Below are 8684 nucleotides of genomic sequence, written 5' to 3' on the forward strand. Positions count from 1 at the left end.
ATTAGTTGATAGCAGTAGGCTCTTTCAGAAAACAAATTATGCACCCTGCAACAATGCAAAAAATGTTCTGAATTGATTTGAGGAATATGACACTATGACATTCAACAGATGTGGTGTCAATGCTGTTATGGAGCCACTTTTGCCTTCTGTTCCTTTGAAACTATTTTGACAAGTTAGAGAACAAAAAATTATTTACTGTTATTTTACACCGGATAGGATAATTCCCTGAGAAAGAAAGTCACGACAAAAGAACATCAGACATTAGCAGCCTGCTACGACTTTGAATCACCTGGGAATTTCTCGGAGTGCATCTTCTCATATGTATTAATATCAGTGATTCCAACTTTGGGCCCTGCTGTTTTATGACTCTGTGTCAGTGCCAGTGCTAGCTTTTGTGGCACAAGGACACCTTAAGAGGTCTTTTGGAGTTCATGCCTCAGTGGTTCAGAGCTGTTTTGTCAGCACAAAGGGGAGCTACACAGTGTGAGGCTGCTGGTTTTAATGTTGTGGCTGGTTGGTATAGAGATCAAACGTACTGGATTGGTTTTAGTTAATTAAATTGGACTTTTTTTAACAACTTTTTTTTTAACTCCAAGTAAAACACATCGCTATATAGTGCCTACCAAAACTTTTTATTGAATCCATATTAAATGAAAGGATGCCCCCCAGGTCATATATTAGATTTAAATTATTCTACATTATATAAAACTTCAGTAGCTTTTGAAAATATTCAGAAGGAGAATATATGATTATATAAATTGTGTTTACAGTGTTTTTTTTTCTCAAAAGTGTCAAAAAGAAAGCAAGGGGGACATAAATAAATAAATGTAATTAGTTTTTCCCAGTGTTGTATAGGCCATGCTTTGCAAGTGACCTATGAATTCCATTGCAGGCATAACATAAATGTAGAAATCTTTTAATTCATTCATTCATTCAGGTCAGTTCATATGAATAATGGCTGAAATGTCTATATTTCATAAATGCATCAACAACATCATCATGTTTCTGTGTTAAAGGATATATTTACATTTTGCCATTAAAGCCTGTTTTTAAACAATAGTCAGGCATCAATAAGAAACTTGAATCAGCTTCTTTTAATATGAACATTTCTCATCTTGACACTTTAAATGAAAGAATTACAAAAATGCTTTCAGTCAAAGAGATGAAGAATAAAATCCACTGTGCTGATTCACGTGTCAAATAATCCATTGTATAAATCTATCACAAGCCATTGTGATGCAGCAGTGTGATTTAGACAACTGAAGGTGTCTCTGTGCTAAACTGCAATGGAATGGATGGTGCCACAAAGGGGGAATTTTACATCAGAAAAAATGAAAGAAAGAAAAAGAAACTCAGAGCTGCAGTATGATTTTATTATTGGTATTGGTGATGTGCCTGCAAACTAGTGCTTTACAGCAGTGTGCATCTGTTTTAACGGTCTGTCTGATAATTCACACTCCACTACTTACCAAACATATCTACCTATTCTTTGATATTCCTGTCCTTCCTTTGAATCTCTTCTTGCATGCAACATTTTATCCTCCTTTTAATTTTTTACATTTTATCTTGTAAACAAATAAATCAGTGTTGATCCATTTTTTGTCGTTGATTTGTCTTTTGAATCATTCATTTGTTTGTTAGCTTGCATGTTTTTGTGAATTGCAATAGACAGACTTCAAAGGTTTTTCCCAGTAAGCAGTGCAGTAAGCAGTGTGGGTCAACAACTATCCTTCATGTGGCTAGTTTTATGTGGATAATTTTAATAGCGACGGAATGTTTTGGAACTACAGGGAGTGCACCAGGAAAAGGTGCGATCGGGAAAGGTGATGGCCCCAATTCTTGAAAGAGGTAAGTGGCTGATGAGGTCTCTCCCTGTGTCAGATTCAATGCCCTGCCAGCTTTGCTATGTGGATACACCAAGCTTAGGACTGTGGCCACAGCAGCATGTAGTGTATGAATCAAAAGACATTAATACCTTTTGTTGTGAGAGTACTTGTAAACATGAAAGGCTTTTCTGGTTTTGTCCAGTTTTGTGCTCTTACTGTGTGAATATAACTTTGTATCTGTCATTTTGATTCTCAATTTTTGGCACAGTTGAATACATTGAAAAAGTGAGGTGTATGTATTTACAACTTTAAATCAAATGATCACACAAGTTTGTGTTGAGAAATGTATTAAGATTTAGCCTCACTTCAAACCACTTACACGTTCAACCAGAGAAGAGGAAGAAGAAGCTAAACGTCTTACTTTAAATCCAAAATAATTGAAATCTTGCCTTTTACACTTTCCCAACCCTAAAGTGGTGCTCATCTTGTCCCCGTCACAGACTCAACAGCATGGAAAACTCAATTTTGGTTGAAGTATACTTTCAAAGGGTTACTTTACTGAAAATATACTAAGAGACATTGACCAGGCATCTGCTCTCAGCAAACTCCTCATCGCATCCAGAGAACTTGAGGTCTGCACAGTACATAGCATTACCTCTACTTGACTGCCAGTGAGATGCGTACACTCAGTAAATTTTTGGTAAAGGTTTTGTATGCAATTTTGATACCTGTGAGTACTCAGCCTTGTATTGTTTAATCACTGTAATCTGTTTCTGTTATTCGGGCTGTAAATTTTTGTATCATCCTTGTAACTGTGTAAATTGTTAAATCTATGAGGACAGAGGTAGGTGCAGTTGTATGGCTCTAGTATAGTCCAGTTAACAGATGGTTGAGCAGACATAGACATAGAGAGATGATTCTGTTTTCATACATGTTAATTGACAATTTAGCAGGAATGGGAAATGGGCACATATGGCATGTCACCGTTTCGAGTTGCGAGCTGATGTCAATCTGTCAGGAAAACACAGTGAGTTCAAGTAGTTTTCACAAGGATGTGTGATTAAACATAAAGTTTAATGTAATCCAATTAGATATGAATTAGGTGTGCGTAAGTCGGGCTGTGGCAATTATGTATTACATGTTTCTTAAAGGAATACATTATTGACACAGCTTGTACATTGTGTTTAAAGCTAATGTAATTTTTGATCTTGTATTAGATCCCAGTGTATTATACTCCTAATTAACACAAATATCAAATCAGCCAGACGTGTTCAAGACTACCTGCTGAAGTTCAGCAGAATGGGGATGAAAGGTGATTGAAGTGACTCTGAATGTGTCATTGATGATGGTTCCAGACAGGGCAGTCTGAGTATTTGAGAAACTGCTGATCTTCTGATTTTTCTGCACAAAATAGAAAATATCCAGTCAGCTGCAGTTTTATAGGTAAAAATTTCTTGTAAACACTCTTTACAACCAAGAAGAAGAGAAGAGCATCTCTGAATAGACACGCTGAACCTTGACGGGGATGGGCTACCGCTGTATAAGACCACACTGGGTACCATCGCTGTCAGGAGAAAAATGAGAACATTTTACATCACTCAATACAACTATACAATAGAAGATTGGAATTATGTTTCCTGGTCTGATGATGCTTGATTTCTACTACAAGAATGGAATTGGTTTGGTTACAACCCAGTAATAGCAAAGTGTATCTAGTCTCAGTGAGAGTATAGATTGATCTGGCATTGGTCTGTGATATCAGGATTGCGTACCATATTTGTATTTGTAATCAAGTCAGTATGACCTTGTTAATCAGAAAACATAAAACCAAACCTCTTGGAGTGTAGTTATATGTAGTTATTTAATTTGTTCATATATGTCCTTCTTTATGCAACTTGGATGGATGTCATGCTCATTGATTTGGACTGAGTAAGCCACAGCCTCTTAGAACTAAAATTCTTTGAGGTCATCTGGCATGATCAGAGGCTCCTTTAGCATGACAGAGTTAGGTAGGGGTCGAGGTTAGTGTGACCTCTCTGGAATTCTCTGTTCATCATGTGTCTTGGCTGCTGAAGAAAGGTTTGGGATAACTGACATGTCTCTATTTGCAGTCAAGGAACAATCTGTTCTTTACAACATTAAAAACAAAAGGACAAAGTGTCTAAATCTTTTTTTTTAAAATTTCATTTCCTTCCTCTTTGTATTTGCTTGGTCACTATCTCATCCACCAACTTTCCAATCCTGTTCCCTCTTTCCTTGCCCGTCTCTCCCTTTTGGTCGTGGTAATAAACCCATAGCCGTTTCTGTCATGCAACACTTTTGGCGCTCATGAAGGTGCCACCTGTTGCTAGTGCATACCAGGACACTTGATGATACTAGTTAGGATACTGCAAACTTGGCGATACTCATTTACTGCCCCCACCCAGTATCCTTTTAGGGTAGCATTTGTTGAGTCAGTGATGCAAACACTCCACTGTGCAGATACTAACTCTGAGAAATAGTAAGGATATTGATCAACAGTTTGATACCAATGCACTTTACATTATGTGCTTCATGTTACAGATTGTAGTCAAAGGTTAAATGTCCCTAAATAGGGCATTGTCTTTCATTTTTGTAACACATTCATTCCACATTGAAGAAGATACTGTGAAATGTAGAATTTTGCACAAATAGAAGACAAGAAACATGAAAGGATTTCCTGTGTGCTACAATTCTTAATATGGCCTATCTTTATGTTGGCTTTATAAGAACCTCTAACAGTTGAATAACTTATTACATAAGAAGCGTTTTTACTGCAACTACAGTGCACAAGTATGTAACTATCCCTCATTTCTCTGTATTTTGTTTCCAAAGCCAGATGTTCTTGTAATTTTTTTCAAAATCGCCTTGAGCAGTAATTCTCTGGGCTTTCTGAAGGTCTTTCACAGCAAACATAACAGACAACTTGGGAAAGAACCAGTTTTGAATTGTATTGTTAGGCACATTCTTACTGGCAGGGTGTCCCAAAAATGCATAATTTGTTCCAATTTCTTTTGTTTAATCTATGAAAAATGCCAAAGATAACACAGTTTGACAGTCATAAAATAGTAATTTTGCAACAACAAAGGGGTTAGCAAAGAGCAATTAGCTGAAAAGTTGGCATATCACAGCATGGTGTGAAGCAGAGCTGTAAAAAGTTTGAGGAAACAGAACAAGTGGAGAACAGAAGAAGGGACAGACCAAAAAGCCCATTGGTAGCACCTTTTAAAGGGGTAATAATGTTGAAGCAAGAAGGTAATAACATGGAACAGCAAGTTATTACCACTGGATTACCAAAGTAATATCCAAATAATGCCCAAGTAACCTTCCTCTATCAACAATGGCTATAGTTGAGTAATATTACGTTGGCATTTAATCTAATGGTGTAACAATGTGCCAGAAAGTGCGGGATAATGTAGAAAGAAATGTAGGTCTATAAAGCAAACCAATGTGATAACCTGTTAGCAATAAAATGACAATATCTGCACATTACAGTGTTTATATACTGACTTGTGGTAGTAGCCTCAGACTGATGCTGCTTAATCATACCTTATGTCATGGTAGGGGGGTTGGGTTGTTGACCCAGTGTTCTGTGTTTTGGACCTTTTGTGTTTTGGAGCTTTACCAAACTACTGAAATTGTTTTGAGTTTTATAATCCCTGATAATTTCCCTGCTATATTATTAGAGATCTCTAGTTTAGTTTTAAGTTACTTCATGGTTATCAGTTTATAGTCCAACTCTCTTTTCTGGTCTCTGAATTTGTTCCCTGACTGTCATGTCTCTCGCCCTCTCTGTCGCTCGTCCCTGTTCCGTCTTTGCTCTGTCTCCATGTTCTTCTCCCTGTGTTTCCTTTGTCTCCCCTAGTCTGTCAATTGTTTCCATGTTTGTTTACCCCCGTCTTAGTGTCAAGTCTGCATGTCCTTGTCTTAGTCTTGGTGTGTGTGCTACTTCCTGTTTTATTTAGACAGTCCCTCAACTCTTGTGCATTGTGTTCAGTTTCGCTTCCGCTGTCTCGGTATGCCTGATTTGTCCCCCCTGTGTTCCCAGGTGTCTCCACTTTCCCTAATCACCCTCATGTGTATAAATTGTGTCTGTTCCCCTTTGACCCTCGCCAGAATATCACTTCCGTTCATCTCCATGCTTTTAGTGCTTCCCAGTTTAGTAAAGTCTGAGTCTACTTTTGCCTTTTGTTTTGTATTCTTGTTTGTTTTTTCTCTCAGCCTAAATAAACAACTCACTTTTTGTTAAATAAACCTTATTTCCCATTCTTCTTTGTTTGGAAGTAAAAATATAACTTGTTTAATTGTCATGATTACCTGTAAACACCTGTGATAGTTTTAGCAAAATTAGCAAAATTACACATTTTTGCTACATTTCATAGTAATATTTCCAACACTTGAAAACCTAGGACCAAAAAAATAGCATTATATTATATTACACCAATGGGAAGTATATTACATCATTGGGAAGTACCGTATTTTTCGAACCATAAGGCGGACCGAATTATAAGGCGCATTAAGTGAAACAAAACAAATAAGTCAAACTTTACTCAACCCATTCTTCTTGCTTCCTCCACTTCTGTACCATTGATTCATTAATGTTGGATTCTCTCGCAGCTGCTCTATTCCCATGTGTCAGTATATCAATGACTAACCTCGTATTGTGGATGGATTATCTCAGTTGTTCTCCTGACTGAAGTTTGGTCTGTTTACAGCATCCTATCATGCGATTGCATTTGTCCCTAACCCTCGAGAACACTCACATTAACTTTTATCAAGTGGAAAAAAGTTAGCATTCATCCTCCAGCTTCACTGTGTTTATGTTACATCTAACATAGCTGTGTCGCTAGCGATCACGTAGCACATCATTACATACCTGCAAGTCCAATTTCAGTAACCCTACAAATGTCACTGTTGTTTAGTTTTCTGTCTTCATTTATGTTGGAAGTGATAGCAGAAAGTTTAGTTTTTTCAGAAATCTCTCAGTCAGAACATGCCAGATCATGTTTAGGTGGAAACTAGCGAGCTAACGTCCTGCTAACTTCTAACTCCGTTAAATGTAATAAATTTTGTTTTCATGGATGCCTGGATTTTAAACTTAATTGTTACACCTGATAAAACAGCAAGGCTGATCATTTTATTAAAGATGAAAGAATTTAGACAGTTTTTAACTCTCAGTGATGCTGCAGTGTTCGTTTGACTTTGGGACCTGAAGCTGATGGAGTTTTGGATCCAGATTACTCCTGACTACGGTAGCCGTAAAGCTCCGACAATCCATCGAGCAGTGCGGCTTCATAGCTTACCAAAGTCGTACTAAAACATTTTTTGACAGATTTTTGAGTGCCATGTACCACATAAAATCGGTTCGAGGTCAGTAAGCACAACGAGAATTCATACATAAGGCGGAAAATACGGAAACGCTTTATATGCAGCTGTATAGACTGAATGTTTAATAGCTAACTGTTTAAATATAGTTCACAAAAGATTTTGATTCTTAGATTTACAACAACAGAGCCACAGCACCATCATCTCACCATTATATCTGTTACCAAATGCTTACATTCGGACCATGTGACAGTTTACAGTTGCATTTTACTAATGAAACTGTTTCTTTAAAAATTAATTTGAGTTTAAATTTATAATAATATAGATTATAATATATAATAATGTAGATTTAAAATGTTTTAAATGCATCAAATGTCCTCTTGTCCAACCAGCTTTTTTTTTTTTTTAACTGTATTTTAGTAAATACATGAAATCTGTCAGAAGTGCACATTATCAAATCAAATTTATAAATTTATTATTTGGTAGCTTAATTCCATATTAAATTTCTATGTTTTAGTATTTGAAAAGAACATATTTGTGGACATAAAACATTTTGTAATTTATTGATGTTAACCTTTACTTACAACATCTCAATGATCTCAATTTTCTAAATCAGCTTCTTTTGACTCTGCAAAGAGTAATGCATGTCTGTGAAAGTTAGAATGGATGTGATTTTGTCTTTCACAACTGTTGTAAAGAAATTATTACAATCTTAAGTAATTTCCTTTAGTACAAAATCTGTTTACAAATTAATAGAGATCTGAAATGACTCACAATTTTATTCCTGTTCTCTTTCGGTCATTTGGTAGGTTTACAAAATGTGTTTTGCGGTTAATATTAAAGCATTCCACATGAAATCTTAAGCTTTGGATCTTTTAATGTAAGCTCTTTTGCTCAGCAGCTGTCATAATTGCAATGTATTTGTAATTATAAATCTGTTGTACAATGACAATAAAGGGCTTCTATTCTACATATCTGGTTTCCACTGACAAAGTCATACAAGTTTTTTTTAAGTGAAAAGCTACAGTTCACATATTCTTAAATTCCAGATTTCTGTTATTAATGTGCAGATGTCCAGATGTTATTGATGTTCATTTGCTAGAGGTCCAGTCACAATCACTCTTATTGATTCTCATAAAAATTCAGTTAAACCTTGGCCATAAAAGTGGTAAATTAGCACCAATAAAAGCTTTTTTAGGTTATGACGACACTGATGCAGCATGCTGATACTTGATCTCATCCTGAGACATCCTGAGACTTTAAAATGGGGAAAAAAGATCTGGAGAGAATCACTAGAATGAGTATTAAAGAAAATATATCCAACACTCAATTAAAACAGTTTTGTAAATACAGTATTCTTCACACTCTTCAAACAGAAATGGCTCAATGCACTTAGACATGACTTAATATACAATGTTTAATTAGATACTTTCACAGTAACAGTTTAATTTATGGTCAATTTTCAGACTGCATTCTCTGCTCGAGGGTGTTGCTGGGGTGGAGGGTCTTTTTTCT

Source organism: Oreochromis niloticus, linkage group LG5, assembly GCF_001858045.2.
Source record: "Oreochromis niloticus isolate F11D_XX linkage group LG5, O_niloticus_UMD_NMBU, whole genome shotgun sequence".
Lineage (NCBI taxonomy): Eukaryota > Metazoa > Chordata > Actinopteri > Cichliformes > Cichlidae > Oreochromis > Oreochromis niloticus.